Source organism: Orycteropus afer, unplaced genomic scaffold, assembly GCF_000298275.1.
Source record: "Orycteropus afer afer isolate SDZICR_OR568_19922 unplaced genomic scaffold, OryAfe1.0 scaffold00080, whole genome shotgun sequence".
NCBI lineage: Eukaryota > Metazoa > Chordata > Mammalia > Tubulidentata > Orycteropodidae > Orycteropus > Orycteropus afer.
In genome coordinates, this window is record NW_006921667.1 from 825,598 (window position 1) to 845,537 (window position 19,940).

Genomic DNA, 19,940 nt, shown 5'->3' on the forward strand with positions numbered 1-19,940 from the left:
GCATTCATCATCACAAAGGATGTTTCAAGATCTGTCCTGAAGTACAATGCTGTCAGTGATAGGATAATATCCATACGCCTACAAGGAAGACCAGTTAATATGACTGTTATTCAAATTTATACACCAACCACCAAAGACAAAGATGAGGAAATTGAAGATTTTATCAATTTCTGCAGTCTGAAATTGACCAAACTTGCAATCAGGATGTGTTAATTATCACTGGTGATTGGAATGTAAAAGTTGGAAACAAAGAGGAATACTGGTAGTTGGAAAATTTGTCCTTAGTGACAGAAATATAGCTGGGACTCTCATGGTAGAATTTTGCAAGACCAATGACTTGTTCATTGCAAAGACCTTTTTTTTTCAACACAAATGTTGGCTGTACACATGAACTTGACCAGATGGAACCCACAGGAATCAGATTGACTACATATGTGGCAAAAGGTGATGGAAAAGCCCAATATCTTCAGCCAAAACCAGGCCAGGAGCAGATTTTGGAACAGACCATCAATTGCTCATATGCAAGTTCAACTTGAAGTTAAAGACAATTTAAAACAAGTCCAGGAGAGCCAAAATATGATCTAGAGTATATCTCTCCTGAATTTAAAGATCATTTAAAGAATAGATTTATGCATTGAACACCAATGACTGGAAACCAGATGAATTCTGAGATGACATTAAGAGCATCATCCATGAAGAAAGCAAGAGTTCACTAAAAAGACAACAAAAGAAGACCAAAATGGATGACAGAAGAGACTCTGAAACTTGCCCTTGAGTGGAGAGTAGCTAAAGCAAATGGAAGAAATGACAAGATAAAAGAATTGAACCGAAGATTTCAAAGAGCAGCTCAAGAAGACAAAGCCAATTACTATAATGAATTGTACAAAGACCTGGAGTTACAGAACCAAAAGGGAATAACACTCTCACCATTTCTCAAGCTAAAAGGATTGAAGAAAAAATTAAGCCTCAAGTTGCAATATTGAAAGATTCTAAGGGCAAAACATTGAATGATGCAGAGAACATCCAAAGAAGATGGAAGGAATATACAGAGTCACTGTACCAAAAAGAACTGGTTGATCTTCATCCATTTCAGGAGGTTGATATGATCTAGAACCAGTGGTACTGAAGGAGGAAGTCTAAGCTGCAATGAAGGAATTGATGGATAACCCATTGAGATATTTCAACAAACGGATGTCTCACTGGAGGTACTCACTTGGTTATGCCAAGAGATTTGGAAGACAGCTACCTGGCCAACTGACTGGAAGAGATCCATATTTGTACCCATTCCAATGAAAGGGGATCCCACAGAATATGGAAATTATCCAACAATATCATTAATATCACACGCAAGTAAGAACTTACCGAAAATAATTCAAAAACTATTGCAGCAGTATTATTGACAGAGAACTTCCAAAGGTGCAAGCTGGTTTCAGAAGGGGACATGGAACAAGGGATATCATAGCTGCTGTCTTGCCTCAAGGCAAGATGGATCTTGCCTCAAGGCAAAGAATACCAGAAAGATGTTTCCTTGTGCTTTATTGACTGCAAAGACATTTGATTGTGTGGATCATGACAAATTATGGATAACATTGAGAAGAATGGGAATTCCCAAACCCTTGATTGCACTCATGAGGAACCTGTACCTTGACCAGGAGGCTGTCATTCAAGTGGAACAAGGGGACACTTTGTGGCTTAAAATCAGGGAGAGAATGTGTCAAGGTTGTAATCTTTCCCCATACTTATTCAATCTATATGATGAGCAAATAATCCAAGAAGCTGGACTATATGAAGAAAAACATGATATCAGGATTGGTGGAAGAATCATTAACAAACTGAGATATGCTGATGATACAACTTTGCTTGCTGAAAGTGATGATGACTTGAGGCACTTACTGATGAAGATTGAGGAACACAGTCTGCTGTATGGATTACATCTCAATATAAATAAGACAAAAATCCTCACAACTGGACCAATAAGTAGCATAAAGATAAATGGAGAAAAGATTGAGGTTGTCAAAGAATTCACTTTGCTTGGTTCCACAATCGATGCTAATGGAAGCAGCAGTCAGGATGTTAAACAACATGTAGCATTGCAAAAGTCAATCGTGAATGAACTGTTTCAAGTGCTGAGGAGGAAGGATGTCTCCTTGAGGACTAAAGTGCGCCTGACACAGGCCATGATATTTCCAATCGCCTAGTATGCATGTGAGAGCTGGACAATGAATAAAGAAGACTGAAGAAGAGTTGATGCTTTTGAGTTGTGGTGCTGGCAAAGAATTCTGAAGATAACATGGACTACCAAAAGAACTAACAAATCTGTCCTGGAAGAAGTGCAGCCAAGATGCTCCTTGGAATCGAGGATTGCCAGACTTCTTCTCACCTACTTTGGTCATATTGTCAGAGGGATCATTCCCTGGAGAAGGATGTCATGCTTGGTCAGGTGGAGGTTCGTCGAAAGAGGGGAAGGTCTTCAACGAGATGGATTGACACGGTGGCTGCGACCATGGGCTCAAGTATAGCAAGGATCATGGAGCTGGCACAGGATCGGGCAGTGTTTCATTCTGCCATACATGGGGTCACTATGAGTCGGAAATGACTCAACAGCACCTAACAACAACAAAAACAACAGCCATATGGAAAATACCTGATCCCAAAGACATAAAGCACTGTTAATTGTTATGTGTAGAGCTGTTTAAAAATGAAACATAAATCAAAGCCCTCACTTGTATTCCACCTTCCAGAATCTCTGAGCCTAGATATAATCTCCAAAATGGTTTGCACCTTCCTTCTCCCCCTGTGCTGATTCTGGGGCTCTTCATGAGCTGAGCCCTGACCACCCAACCAGCTGTGTGCTTGCCACTCTGCATGACTTCCCAAATTTCAATAGTATCAGATTTTTATCATTTTGAATGAGCTAATCCCTTTCTGGACTTGCGTACTCACGGCTTCCTCTGTATGCCATGCTCCTTCCCCCTTCTGCTCCTTTGTTTCTAATGTGTATATTAAAACTAGTTGCCACAGAGTTGATTTTAACTAATGGCAATCCTACCTGTGTAAAAGTAGGACAATGGTCTTAAGGGTTTTCACACATACACACACACACACACATACACACACACATATAAAATATATTTCTTCAAAAAATTACATAGCAAATCGGTTCCTATTTGACAACTTCTACACCAAATTTTTGGCAATAATGGCTACATTTTTCATAATGTGTCAACATTCTCTTTAATTGCTTTCTAGTTATTCCTTTTCCAGTAATCTTGCTTCCCTGACTCCCTAGCTTCTTGTCTTAGCTTCAGAGTAATTGTTTACCTTTTGATCTCATATAGATTTTTTTTTAATGGAACCTTTTACTCATTGGTAATATATTTTGTGTGCCAATTTATTATTTTTCTAAAAGGTGACCTCAGGAGTTAATTTTGTTTCAAGATTTAAAGAGTATCTCAGGGTGACAATCTCAATTCCTTCAGTTTCAACTGGTCCAGTAAATCTGGGCTTTTAAGAATTTGAGTTCTTTTCTGTGTTTTACTCTCATTTTATAAGGGTTCATCTATTGTGGCCTTGATAAAAACCATTAATAGTGGCAGTCAGTCATCAATTAGTTCTTCTGGTCTCAGGGTAAATGAAGCCATGGCTTACATAGACCATTACCTCTGTAGATTAGATTTTTTCTCTGAGATTATAGTTTCCATCTTTCCCCTTTTCACCTAAAAATTTAGAGACTATTAGTTGTATTTGCAATGCCTGCTCACAAGCTTTTAAGATTCCAGAGAGTATTCACCTCAGTAAGATGCAGAATATGCATTTTGTGATGCCAAGTGGTTGAGTTCTCTCATGAGACTAAGGTCGTAAGCCTTCAAACCCAGAAAACCTTCTTACAATGTGTTTGTTTATGCCTATGTCTGTACCTACATATACACATAGATACTTCTATCTGTGCACACATATGTACACATTTGTACCTACCCATATATGTATAAGCCTATATAGCTACATATGTGACTATGCACTTTTCTTTTTTGCTTATTGTTGGTGTTGTTGCTAAATTATAGAGGCCATATTCTTTAACACAAACATCCATTTCTCTGGTGCACTTCTTAGTGATATCATTTACTTTTGTCAAGTTGTACTCATTACACCCATACCCACTACAATTTTTCACATCACCTCCAACAATTATCTATAATCTAGAGCTACCTGGCCAATCAACTGTAAGAGATACATATCTGTGCCCATTCCAAAGAAAAGTGATCCAACAGAATGTTGAAATTGTGTGTGTGTGTGTGTGTGTATATATATATATATATATATATATAATCATTAATATCATAAGCAAGTAAAGTTTTACTGAAAATAATACAAAAACAATTGCAGCAGTAAATCAATATGGAACTTCCAGAAATTCAAGCTGGATTCAGAAGAAGCCATGAAATGAGGTATAATGTTGTTGATGTCAGATGGATCTTGTCTGAAAGAGAAAATACCAGAAAGATGTTTACCTGTGTTTCATTGACTTTGCATGGTTAGCTGAAAGCAGAAAATACCAGAATGATGTTTACCTGTGTTTGATTGACTATATGTGGTCATGCATATCATAATAAATTATGAATAAAATTGTGAAGAATTGGAATACTAGAAAACTTAATTGAGCTCATGCACATCCTGTACAAAGACAAAGAGGCAGTCATTCAAATAGAACAGAACAAGGAGATATTATGTTGTTTAAAATCAGGAAATGTAAGTATCAGGATTTTACTCAATTTTTCAACTTGATGCTGAGAAAATAATCCAAAAAGCTGGACTATATGAAAAATAATTTAACATTAGGATTGGGAGAAGACTCATTAACAACCTGGAAAATGCAGATGATATAACCTTGCTTGCTGAAAGCAAAGAGAACTTGAAACACTTACTGATGGTCAAATACTAAAGCCTTCAGTGTGGATTACATTTCAACATAAATAAAACAGAAATACTAACAGATAAGTCAATAAGTTTGTTAGTCTGGGTTCTCTAGAGAAGCAAAACCAGTAAAGCTTATATGAATATATAGAGAAATTTATCTTAGGAAAATGGCTCACACACTTATAGAAGCTGGCAAGTCCCAAGATCTTGGATCAAACGTCAAGCTGGAGACTTTTCCCAACTCAGCAGGCTGCAGGGGCCAAGGAGCTCAAGGTTGGCAGGCAGGATACTGACTGTTGACTCCAATGAATGGTGAATCCAAGTTACCCAAGCCAAATGGTGGATTGGTCACTCATGGACAGTTGTAGCAGCACAACAGGATCCTGATCCACAGAACAGTCTCTTTTCTCAGGATGACCATAAATATACTGGAAGCAGACCTCACCCCTAAGGAAACTTCCTTTCAATGGACTGCCTGCTCAAAACATAAACATCTAGTCACATCATGGGAACAACCCACATCACAATTGCTTAAACCACACAGAATTGTGGTCCAGCCAAGTTGACATGCAGCTCCAAATATCGCAGTCCACCCTTTGTCAACTTGGCAGTTGTACACATCTTCTTAACCAAATATAATTTTTAAATAAGGACACTTATAAACTCATATTTTCACCTAACATGATACACTAACACATGTACAACTGAAACACATTAACCTTATTTATATTTAACAGTTCATAACAGAAGGAAACAAAAGTATTTGATGCACATATACAATGAAGAACTATAACAATCACAGTCCTTGTTTCTGCAACTGGTCACGTGGTTGTAGCTGATATTCAGAACTACCTTCCTCCATGAGCCATTCTGTATATCCCTTACCCTCAGCAAGCACCTCAGCTGGTCATAGTTCTTTGCCTGGAAGGGTGGCACAACCATTATTGAAGGGGCTGGGCCATTAGTAGTCATATGAGAATTGGGTTGCTGTAATTTTCCATTCACTTTAATCACAGGGCATGGTAGTACTAAGAGACATCCTAAAAAATCTCCTGTATTCCAGACATATTCTTCTTTACCTCCATTATGTAAAGCCAATCCAATTTCCCCTTGGTAATCAGGATCTATCACACCAGATAGTACAGTCATGCCCTTCTTTGTCTGTTGATTGAGAAGCATGAGGAAGCCAAAATGGCCAGGTGACATTCTTAATTTCCAGTTCAATGCAATCAGTATTGTATCTCCAGATGGGAGTGTTCCTCCCTTTGGGACTAAGACCTCCAGACCCGCAGAGCATAGAGTAGCAGGGACAGGAAGCAAAATTTTTTTGAGTGGGTCAGTAGGGGTAATAGTGAGTGGTACCAGTCCCACTTCCACTCTTGGTTCCTGGACCCATGAATCCTGGCTATTGGAGAAACAGCACCATATATTGTATACTGGTTTAGAGCATATACAGTCTCTTGGAGAACATTGCCCCAACCCTTCAAGGTATTGTCACCTTGCTGGCACTGTAATTGTGTTTTCAGTAGGCTATTCCATCATTCTATCAAGACAGCTGCTTTGGGATGATGGGGAACAGGGTAAGACCGGTGAATTCCATGAGCATTGACCCATTGCTGCACTTCATTTGCTGTGAAGTGAGTCCCTTGATCTAAAGCAATGCTGTGTGGGATACCATGACAGCAGATAAGGCATTCTGTAAGTCCAGGGATGGTAGTTTTGGCAGAAGCATTGTGTGCAGGGAAGGTGAATCCATGTCCAGAATAAGTATATTCCAGTAAGAACAAAATGCTGTTCTTTCCATGATGGAAGTGGTCCAATGTAATCAACCTGCCACCAGGTTGCTGGCTGATCACCCCGAGGAATGGTTCCTTATCACGGACTCAGTCTTGGTCTCTGCTGCTGGCAGGTTGGGCACTGGTGGTAGCCAAATCAGCCTTGGTAAGTGGAAGTCCATGTTGCTGAGCCCATGCATAACCTCCATCCCTGTCACCATGGCCATTTTGCGCATGAGCCCGCTGAAAAATGACAGGAGTGCCTGGGGAAAAAGGATGGCTGGTTTCCACTGAACATGTCATCTTTGCTCCAAAATCCCTGGTGTGATAGATCCTGATTGTTAAAGTCCTCTGCCAAGGTCACCTTTTGGTGAGCACTCACATGAGACACACATATCTTTATTCCTTTGGCTCATTCAGAGAGATCTACCCACATACCTCTTCCCCATATATCCTTGTCAACATTTCTCCAATCATGCTTCTTCCAAGTCCCAGAACATCCATCTTAGCCATTAGCCATAGTCCACGAATCCCTATATGATTGCACTTCTGGCCATTTATTATTCCATGCAAAGTGTACGACCATATGCAAAGCTCAAAGTTCTGCCCATTGGGAGGGTTTCCCATAAAAACTGTTCTTCAAGTAAGTTCCAGAAAGGGGCTATAGTGCTGCTGCTATCCACATTGAAGTGGTGCTTGCATATCACACAGAACTGTCTGTAAACCAGGCACAAATTTTCTCTTCCTCAGTCAACTGATCATAAGAAACTCCCCATGAGACCATAAGTACAGACTGTGAGAGGGAAAGTAATGTGACTGGAGTGGAGACCATAGACATTTGGGCCACTTCCTCATTCAACTTACTTGTGCCTTCAGGTCCTGCTCGAGCCTGATGCCTGATATACCACTTGCATTTAATGATGGAGTGCTGCTGTGCACATCCAACTTTATGACTCTGTGGGTCAGACAACACCCAGTTCATGATGGGCAGCTCAAGCCTCATGATGACTTGGTGACCCTTGGTTAGGCATTCAGTCTCTACTAAAGCACAGTAACAAGCCAAAAGCTGTTTCTAAAGGAGAGTAGTTATCTGCATAGGATGGCAGGGCTTTGCTCCAAAATCCCAAGTGTCTGCATTGTGATTCACCAATAGGCCCATGCCAAAGACTCCAAACAGCATCTCTATCTACTACAGATACTTCAAACACCATCGGATCATCCAGACCATATCCCAAGTGGCAGAGCAGCCTGCACAGCAGCCTGAACCTGTTGCAGAACCTTCTGTTGTTCTAGGCCCCACTCAAAACTAGCAGCTTTCCAAGTCACTTGATAAATCCCAAATGAGGGATATGTTGCCTCCAAAATCAAAAGAGGCCCACCAGGCATTACATCTGCTTTTTAGTTGTGGGGGAAGCTAGCCCTAGAAATTTCACTGAGGCAGAAGGTGCCTGAATTTTTGTTGGGTTAATTTCCCAACCTCTAGCACACATACAGCTCATCAATAAGTCTAAAGTCATCTATATTTCTTCCTTACTGTGTCCAATCAGCATAATGTCATCCATATAATGGACCAGTGTGATGTCTTGTAGAAGGGAAAGGCAATCAAGATCCTTATGGACTAAATAATGACATAGTGCTGGGGAATTGATATACCTCTGAGGAAGCACTATGAAAATATATTGTTGGCCTTGGCAGCTAAAGGTAAACTCCTTCTCTTGTTCTTTTGAAATTAGTATTGAGAAAAAGGCATTGGCCAGATCAATAGCTGCAAACCAAGTACTGGGAGATGCACTAATTTGCTAAAGCAATGAAACCACATGAGGAACAGTAGCTTGGTTATATCTATCTTGGTGATAGAAATGTTGCAGGAGATTGCATGATAAAATTTTGGATGACCAATGAGTTCTTCATTGCAAATACCTTTCACCAAGGCCATATTTTCTACGACAAATCTTTCTTCTTTATTTCCAACTTTCATCTTCTAATTATTGGCAATTATCAATACATCTTCACTGCATGTTTCGTCAATTTCAGACTGCTGAAGTTGATAAAAATCTTCAATTTTTTCATCTTTAACCTTAGTAATTGGTGTGTAAATTTGAATAATAATTATAGTAACTGGTCTTTCTTATAGGTACATGGATATTATCCTATCACTGTCGGCATTTTGCTTCAGGATAGATCTTGAAATATTCTTTTTGATGATAAATATAATGCCATTCCTCTTTAATTTTTCATTCCTGTCATATTAGTCTATATGATTGTCATATTCCAAATGACCAATACTAGTTCACTTCAGCTGTCAAATGACTAGGATGTCAAACTTTATGCATTCCATTTCATTGTTTACAATTTTGAATTTTCCTAGATTACATATTGTCTTCTTTCTGTTTGAGCTCCTTTTTGCCAGTTATTTATTTATGCTAAATCTGAGAAGGCATCTTCCTTTTCTTTTTCCTGAAAGTGGCCTCAAAGAACTAGAATGATTTTAAGTTCATTTCTGAAATTCATAATTCCAAAAATACTATAAATCCAAATACCTTACCTGCATATTTGCCTTTAAATGTTTCTGATAAATACTGCCTGGGAGGCTGGTTCATCCCTGGAAAACTCTGAGGTGAGTGAAACAAAGGGAAGATCTGTGTTGGTCCCTCAGGGAACTATTAAACTGGTCAAAACTCAGAACCGTATTTCTTTGCATACAAGGTTCATGTCGCTCCCTCTGGCATAAGCAAGCTGTACCAGGAGCATGGGCTTCAGTTTTTATGGTTGCTAGTAAGATGGGGAGGGAATGGTAGGAAGGGAAATTAAAATATCACAACACCCATTAAGATATATACCCTTTCTTCATTCAGTGTTGCATAAGTTTTCTTTTAGATTCAAGAATACCAAAAAAGTTCATTTATTAATTTTTTTGATGGTTAATGACAGCTTAATAATTGCTTTTAGTCAGGGATAGATTTCCTAATCTGCCAGTTTATCATGACTAAACTTTCACTTTTAGCTTATGATCCTGCTTGCTAGTTTCCTAGCAGATTAAACTCCAAAGATATCTCCAACATTCTTAAGAAGTCAACGAGACAACTACATTAATCATTGTTGCATTTGATGCAATATCTCCAGTTGTTTTGAAATTAGAGTGTTGTCATAAAATATAAGCAATATATTTTCTCTTTATTGAGTTTTACAGTGGATTGCTTTCTCTTTACCTGAGATTTGGCAGATTGACAATTTTATTGTTGTTCTGGATTGAACTTCTTGTTCTCCATATCTGTTTCACAAGTAGTTACATAACTTTTTATGGAAATACATTTAAAATTAGAGTTTCCCACTAACATTAAATGAAAAGTACTGTCCATGTTACAGCTCCCCAGAATCTAATTTTAACATGATTTGAATTCTTCTCTTCCTATCATTCATTTATTCTTTGGGAAAGAGAATTACCTAACAGTTGAATTAAGTTTCATGACTATACTATGTATAGCTATTTATAGTTAATTACTTATTACATTATATATACTCCTCATATTAAAATTTATTTCTCAATCTGCAGGACAACACTAACAATTTATTTATTTTTTACAAGAAGTGAAGAGTAGGGTAAGATGACAAAAAAGGCAGACAAGCTCCACAGACACTCTTCAACAAAGAAAAGAGAAAGCAATTGACAGAGATGCAGAAGATAACCCTGGAGCCCTGACCTTTGAAAGAGATTGTAAAGGAGATTAGGCACAAGCTAGCGGAAAAAACTGAATGAAAAGAGTGAGTATGGAGATGGATGGAGCTGTACACTGTCAGCTACTCTGATGGCACCAGCAGCCTGAATATTTCCAAATCATGTTGGGACCTGAGAATTGACCTAAAGATCAGCCCTGGTCATCAAGGGCTGCAAGGATGACTGTGCTGGTGGCCTATGACTAGGAAGGGAAACAGCAAGGAGGGAGACAAAGTGTGCTGAGGACATTTGGCTGTTCAAAGGGTGCAGTCATTTTGATTATTTATAAACAGTGGTCATTTTTGATATTTAAAATGACTGAGGGTGCAATCATTTAGAATGTTTATACATGGTGGCCATTTTGAATATTTAAACTGAAAGCATTCTCATTTGGATTCCAAGGACCTAAGAATAGAGTCTGTTTGTCAAGGATGACAGGGGCATATGGGAGCCTGACAACAGGAAAGGAGATGGGTGGTGAGTGTATAAATTCTGCCAGCTAGCAAATACAGGAACACAGTACTCTGCGTACATAGATAACATCCAAAGAGAAGAAAAATCATGGGCAAGTCACTCCAACATACAATCACCAATTATATAAAAGCAAAAACATCACAAAGTCTCAAAGAAAATGGAGCATCACAGTCTACATAATGAAGCAAGATAAAGGAAGAGAAACAAGGGACAAGGATACTGACCCAGAACACATCTCTGATGCAGAAGCAGCAGTGGAACTCCCTGATGAGGAATTCAAAAGAATTATATTTAGGTACCTTCAAAGGATTGAGAGGCAGACCAAGGAAAACACTGACAAAGTTAAGTAAAACATAGAAATAAGCCTAGAATGATTTCAAAAGAAAAAGAACAAAATGACAAAGTGAATGAAAAATTAAGAATGATAAAAATCTACAGATAAAAATCCAGATTAATACTAAATTTTCAGAAATAAATAATACAAGCACTAGAATTGAATCAATGGAAGATAGAATCAGTGAGATTGAAGACAAATACCCCCATACTTCTTTGGAAAGGAATCAATCAATCAAAAAAAAAAAAAAAGGATCAAAACAAAATGAAGAAATCCTAAGATTCATGTGGGATACCATCAAAAGGAATAACCTACATGTAATCAGAATTCTGGAGCAGGAAGAGACAAATAAAACCACAGAGAAAGTTGTTGAATTATTGCAAGAGAATTTTCTTGGTGTAATGAAAAATAAGAATATACCCATTCAAGAAGTTCAATGAAACCCAAACAGGATAGACTCCAAAAGAAAATCACCAAGACATATTATCATCAAACTCACCAAAACCAAAGATAAAGTATTCTTAAAGCAGCATGGGAACAAAAAAAAAGTTACCTACAAGGGGCAACCAACAAGACTAAATTAAGATTTCCCAGCAGACACCATGAAGGTGAGAATACAACAGGATGATGTACACAAAGCCCTGAAAAAAAAAATTCCCAACCAAGAATTAAATACCCAGCAATATTGTCCCTCAAATATGATGGTGAAATTAAGACATTTCCAAAGGATCAGAAATTAAGGTAATTTGTTAAAACCAGACCAACCCTACAAGAGATGGTAAAGGGAGTCCTTTCAACAGAAAACCAACAGCAGCAAACAACAACTGACCAATAACACACAAGAAGACATATCCAGAAACCAACCCAGTTATGGAAGTATCCAAAGTAAATAACCCTACAAGATTGTAAACAGGGAACCAGAGACATCAATTGACAAGTGAGGACAATTAAAAACCAAAAAGTGGAAAAAAATATGTGTAGTTACAGAACTTCTAGATGGTAGGCAAGTTGAGACAACTACAAGAGAGAACGCACTGTTCTAACCTTGGGGAAAAAATTACAAATCACAGGACAACCTCAAGGAAAAATGATAAACCTTCACATCAAAATAAAAAAAAAGTAGGCCAGCACAAATATTTACAAATACTAAAATAATAACAAAGAAGGAAGTGATAATATGATCCATAAACAAAAGGAGCTCAGCACAGAAAATTATATGGAACAAAAACATCAGTAACAGCAAGAAAAAGCACATAAAAAAAAAAAAATGACAGCAACAATGTCATGTTTGTCTGTAATTACACTGCCAAAAGAGTAAAAAGAACCTAGAGATTGAGAAAAAATATTCAGGAACAACATAACTAACAAGAGACTTATCTCTAAAATTTATAGAAAACTCCAACACTTCAACATCAAAAAGATTAACAATCCAATTTAAAAATGGGCAGAAGATATGAACAGACACTTCAACAAAGAGGATATTCAGGTGGCCAGCAAATATATGAAGAAATGTTTACAATCATTAGCCATCAGAGAGATACAAATCAAAACAAGGAGAGACCATCTCACCCTAGCACTAACGGCAAAGTTCAGCGAGACAGAAAATAACAAATGCTGGTGAGGATGTGGAGAGATTGAGACTCTCATGCACTGTAGGTGGGACTGTAAAATGATACAACCAGTGTGGAAAGCAGTATGACGATTCTTTAAAAAGTTGGAATTAGAAATACCAGCAATCTCATTTTTAGGAATATATCCTAAAGAAGTGAAAGCCAGTGTAAGAACAGACATATTCACATCCGTGTTCATCACAGAACTCTTAACAATAGCAAAAAGATGGAAACAATCTTTGTGCCCATCAACAGAAGAATGGATAAACAAGCTATGGTACATGCACACAGTGGAATACTACGTGTGTTAGACTGGGTTCTCTAGAGAAACAAAAACCAGTAAAACTTATATATAGATATATATGTATATATACAGAGATAATTATCTTAGGAAAATGTCTCTCACACACTTATAGAAGCTTGCTAGTCCAAAGTTCCTGAAACAAATATCAAGCTGGAGACTTTTCCTGGCTCTTGCAACTGCAGGAGCTGAGGAGCTCAAGGCTGGCAGGCAGTACACTGGCTGTTGACTCCAACGAATGATGAATCCAGGATATCCAGGCTGAAGGGGGATTGCTCACTCACGGACAGTTGTAGGCAGCACAACAGAATCCCGATACACAGAAGAATGTCTCTCTTCCCAGGATGTCCTTGGATATATTGCAAGCAGGCCACACCCCTAGGGAAACTCCCCTTCAACAGATTGGCCACTCAGAACATAGTCATCTGATCCCATCATGGGAACAACCACACCACAACAGCTCAAACCACACAGAATCGTGGTCCAGCCAAGTTGACACACAGCTCCAACTATCACAGTCCACCTCTTGTCAACTTGGCAGTTGTACACATCTTCTTAACCATATGAAATCTCTAAATAAGAACAATTATAAAGTCATATTTGTGCCTAACATGATATGCTAATACACATACAACCAAAATGCATTAACCTTATTTATTTAAATTTCACAGTTCATAACAAAAGGAAACAAAAATATTTGATGAAGATATACAATGAAGAAATATAACAATCACAGTCTTCGTTTCTGCAGCCAGTCACATGGTCATAGCTGATACTCAGAACTACCTTCTTCCACCACCCATTCTGTATTTCCCTTACCCTCAGCAGGCATCTCAGCTGGTCATGGTTCTTTGCCTGGTGGGGTGACCCAAACCTTCATTCCATAAGCAGCCATATCAGATTTGGGTTGCTGTAATTTTCCATTGACTTTAATCACAGGGCACGGTAGTACTAAGAGAAGTCCTAAAGAATTTCCTGTATTTCAGACATATTCTTCTTTACCTCCATTATGTAAATCCAATCCAATTTCCCCTTAGTAATCAGGATCTATTACACTAGATAGTACAGTCATACCCTTCTTTGTCTGTTGATCCAGAGGAATGAGGAAGCCGAAATGGCCAGGTGGCATTCTTAATTTCCAGATCAATGCAATTAGTATTGTGTCTCCAGGTGGGAGTGTTCCTCCCTTTGGGACTAAGATCTCCAGACCCGCAGAGCATAGGCTAGCAAGGAAAGGAAGCAAAAATTTTTTGAGTGAGTCAGTAGGGGTAATAATGAGTGGTACCAGTCCTGTTTCCACCCCTTGGTTCCAGGACCCATGAATCCTGGCTATTGGAGAAACAGAACCATATATTTGATGCTGGTTTAGAGCATGTACAGCCTCCTGGAGAACATTGCCTCAACCCTTCAAGGAATTGCCACCTAGCTGGCACCATATTTGTGGTTTTAAGATGCCATCCCATTGTTCTATCAAGCCAGCTGCTTCAGGATGATGGGGAACATGGTAAGACCAGTGAATTCCATGAGCATAAGCCCATTGCCACACTTCATTTGCTGTGAAATGAGTCCCTTGATCTGAAGCAATGCTGTCTGGGATGCCATGATGGTGGACAAGGCATTCTATAAGTCCACGGATGGTAGTTTAACAGAAGCATTGTGTGCAGGGAAGGCAAATCCATATCCAGAATAAGTATCTATTCCAGTAAGAACAAAACACTGTCCTTTCCATGATGGAAGTGGTTCAATGTAATCAATCTGCCACCAGGTTGCTGGCTGATCACCCTGAGGAATAGTTCCATATTGTGGACTCAGCGTTGGTCTCTGCTGTTGGCAGACTGGGCACTCAGCAGTGGCGGTAGCCAAATCAGCCTTGGTAAGTGGGAGTCCATGTTGCTGAGCCCATGCATAACCTCCATTCCTGCCACCATGACCTCTTTGTTCATGAACCTATTGAGCAATGAGAGGAGTATCTGGGGAAAAGGGATGGCTGGTTTCTACTGGATGTGTCATCCTATCCACCTGATTGTTAAAGTCCTCCTCTGTGGAGGTCACCTTTTGGTGGGCATTCACATGAGACACAAATACCTTACTTTTTTGGCCCATTCAGAGAGATCTACCCACATACCTCTTCCCCATACATTCTTATCACCAATCTTCCAACCATGCTGCTTCCAAGCCCCAGACTATCCAGCTAAGCCGTTAGCCAAAGCCCATGAATCCATATATAATCACATATCTGGCCATTTCCTATTCCATGCAAAGTGAACAGCCATATGCACAGCTTGATGTTCTGCCCATTGGGAGGATTTCCTTTCACCACTCTCCTTTATGGAAGTCCCAGAATGGGCTGCAGTGACACTGCTCTTCACTTTCAAGTAGTGCCTGCATATCACGCACAACCATCTGTAAACCAGGCACGAGTTTTCTCTTCCACAGTCAACTGATCATAAGGAACTCCCCATGAAGCCATCAGTGCAGACTGGGAGAGGGAAGGCAATGTGACAGGAGTGGAGACCATAGGCATTTGGGCCACTTCCTCATGTGACTTACTTGTACCTTCAGGTCCTGATTGAGCACAACTTCCATTTAATGCTGGAGTGCTGCTGTGCACGTCCAACTTTATGACTCTGTAGGTCAGGCATTCATGATGGGCAGCTCAGGCCTTATGGTGACTTGGTGGCCCATGGTTAAGCATTCAGTTTCTCCTAAAGCCCAGCAACAAGCCAAAAGTTGTTTCTCAAAAGGAGAGTAGTTATCTGCATAGGATGGCAGGGTTTTGCTCCAAAACCCCAAGAGTCTGTGTTACGATTCATCAATAAGGCCCTGCCAAAAGCATCTCTATCTAGTACAGACACTTTAAGCACCATTGGATCAGCTGGATCATATGGCCTAAGTGGCAGAGCAGCATGAACAGCAGCCTGAACCTGTTGCAGAGCTTTCTGTCATTCTGGGCCCCACTCAAAACTAGCAGCTTTCCAAGTCACTTGATAAATAGGCTGCAGCAACAAACCCAAATGAGGGATATGTTCCCTCCAAAATCCAAAGAGGCCCACCATACATTTTACCTCCATTTTAGTTGTGGGAGAAGCCAGATACAATAACTTATCCTTCACTTTAGTGGGAATATCTCAACATGCCCCACACCATTGGACCCCTAGAAATTTCACTGAAGTAGAAAGTGCCTGAATTTTTGTTGGGTTAATTTCCCAACCTCTAGTACACATATGTCTCACCAATAAGTCTTGAGTCATTGATATTTCTTCTTCACTAGGTCCAGTCAGCATAATGTCATCAATATAATGGACCAGTGTGATGTCTTGTGGAAGCAAAAGGGGATCAAGATCCCTACGGACTAAAATATGACATAGTGCCAGGGAGTTGATATACCCCTGAGGAAGCACTGTGAAAGCATACTGTTGGCCATGCCAGCTGAAGGCAAACTGCTTCTGGTGGTCTTTTGAACTTGGTATTGAGAAAAAGGCATTGGCCAGATCAATAGCTGCATACCAAGTACCAGGAGATGTATTAATTTGATCAAGCAATGTAACCACATCAGGAATAGCAGCTGCAATTAGAGTCACCACCTGATTAAGTTTATGATCATATACTGTCATTCTGAAAGATCCATCTGTTTTTTGCACAGGCCAAATAGGTGAATTAAATGGGGATGTGGTGGGAATCACCACCCCTGCATCATTCAAGTCCTTGATGGTGGCAGTAATCTCAGCAACCCCTCCAGGGATGAAGTATTTCTTTTGGTTTACTATGTTTGTAGGTAGAGACAGTTCCAATGGCTTCCACTTGGCTTTTCCTACCATAATAGTCCTTATTCCACATGGCAGGGAGCCAGTGTGGGAATTCTGCCAATTGCTGAGTATATCTATTCCAATTATGCATTTTGGCACTGGGAAAATCACTACAGGATGGGTTTGGAGACCAACTGGACCCAATGTGAGATGCACCTTAGCTAAGACTCCATCAATAACTTGACCTTCATATGCCCCCACTTTGGGTAGCCACAATGACACTTTCAGTCTCCTGGAATTAGTGTCTATTCAGAGCCAGTGTTCAGTAATCCCTGAAAAGTCTGATTATCTGATTATTTCCTTTTCCCCAATGAACAGTCACTCTCACAAAAGGCCTCAGAATCCTTTGGGGAAGGCTAGAAGAAAGACTGACATTATAGATTTTTGGCAATGTAGTGGGGTCCTTCCTCAAAGGGACCTAGCCTCCCCTTCATTCAAGGGGTTGTGGGTCCATAAACTGACTCAAGTCTGGGAATTAATAGAGAGGTCATGATTCTGTATTCTGGTGATTCAATCTAAGTTACTGTTCAAGTGACCTAGAATTCTTCTGTCTATATAGATCAAGTAAATGTTTAGTAGTCTTGCCATGTATTTCACTACTAGGAACAACATGCACAAGTAGGCAATGCCATAATTCCACAAGTGTCAGACTATTCTGATTGGTGTTCCAACTCTGCTCTCCATTATGGCAACCATGCCCACCTTGCCTTTGTCAATTAACTGCTGCCGCTTGGCCCCTACTATCACGGGGTCCAATCAGCCCCATCATAGTTAAGTATCTTAGTTCAATTAGGGCAGTTCCAACTGTCAAATCAGGTTTCCATAAAATAGCAATCACAGCAGTCTTCAAGGATGCTGGAGCTCCCTTCACAAATTTATTCCTTGTGGTACTGGAGAAAAGCGTGTCTTCTGGACTTTCCATTTCTGGCTCTAGGAATCTAATCTGACAAATCCATTCTAACAGGCCAATTTCCCTAAGCCTCTGGATACCTTCTTCTATATTATACCAAGGCAGGTCTGGTACTTCAACTTGACTTAAAGTAGGCCACTGCATAATCCATGCCTCAGTAAGCCAACCAAATAAACTATTAGATCTTTTCCCAACCTCTCGAGCTGAGACATTGAATGAAGTATCCAGACTTAGTGGGCCTAAATCAATAAATTCAGACTGATCCAATCTTACATTCCTTGCACCATTATCCCACACTCTCAGTAGACATTCCCATACATATTCTCCAGGTTTTTGTCTGTACATGTTAGCAAAATCGATTAGGTCTTTCTGGGTATAATGTACCACAGCCTCAGTCACACTTTCTATTTCACCATTTGGGGCTCACTTGGACTTAACTTTTGTTACAGGCCTAGCAGCAACAATGGGTGGTTGAGGCAGTTCCTGAGAACATTCAGGAATGTCTTCCAAGGCCTCTGCCTCAGGCAATGACCCAGCATGACCAGTTTGGCTAGTCCCATCAAACTGAGTCCATGGTACTTTCAGCATTCTTCACCAGCACCACAACTCAAAAGCACCAACTCTTCTTCAGTCTTCCTTATTCATTGTCCAGCTCTCACATGCATATGAGGTGATTGGAAATATCATGGCTTGTGTCAGGCACACCTTAGTCCTCAAGGAGATATCCTTGCTCCTCAGCACTTGAAACAGTTCCTTCACGGTTGACCTTCCTAGTGCTACACATCATCTAATGTCCTGACATTTCTACTAATAGTGACCCTATATAACAGAGTAACACTTCTTCATAGGTTTTTCACAGCTATAAATCTTTACAAGAGTAGGCTGCCAAATACTTCTCTACTTCTCTTACAGAGTGCCTGGTGGATTCAAACCATGGATGGTTTGTTTGGCAGTCAAATGCTTTAAGCACTATACCACCAGGAAATATCAATATTTATATCTATAATCTCTATATCTATCTATCTATCTATCTATCTATACACACACACACACACACACACACACACACACACATATATATATATATATATACATATATGGAGAAATTGAAAAATTTTACCAACATCTGCAGTCTGAAATTGACTAAACATTCAGTCTAGATGCATTGATAATTACGAGTGATTGGAATGTGAAAATTGCAAACAAAGAAGGCCCATGCTTAGTTGGAAAATATGGCCTTAGTGAAAGAAATGAAGCTGAAGGCGGTATGATAGAATTTTGGAAGACCAACAACTTATTCATTGCAAATACCATTTTTCAACAACATAAACGGCAACTATACACATGGACCTTGCCAGATGGAATACACAGGAATCAAATCAACTACATCTGTAGAAAGAGGCAATGGAGAAGCTCATTGTCATCAATCAGAACACATCCAGGGGCTGACTGTGGAACAGACCATCAGTTATTCATATTAAAATCCAAGATGAAGCTGAAGAAAATTAAAACAAGTGCATGAGAATGAAAATATGACCTTGAGTATATTGCACTTGAATTTAGAGACCATCTCAAGAATGTATTTGATGCACTGAAGATGAGTAACTGAAGACGAAGCTAGTTGTGAGATGACATCAAGAACATCATACATGAGGAAAGTGAAAAATCATTAAAAATACAGGAAAGGAAGAATAGACCAAAACTAATGTCAGTTGAGACTCTGAAACTTGGTCTTGAATAGAGAGTAGCTATAACGAATGCAAGAAATGAGGAACCAAGGAGTTGAACAAAGACTTCAAAGGATAGCTTGAGAAGACCAAGTAAAGTGTTAAAGTGAAATTTGAAAACACCTGGAGTTAGAAATTTAAAATAAAACAATACTCCCAGCATTTCTCAAACTGAAAAACTGAAGAAAAAATTTGAGTCCTGAGTTGCAGTATTGGAAAATTCTATGGGACTCAGATATAGTAGGGAACATGAAGCTGGCATAGGACCAGGCACTGTTTTGTTCTGTTCTACACAAGGTTGCTATGAGTTGGAGACAACTCAATGGAACATAACAACAACAAAATATTGAACAACGTAGAAAGTACAAAAAAAA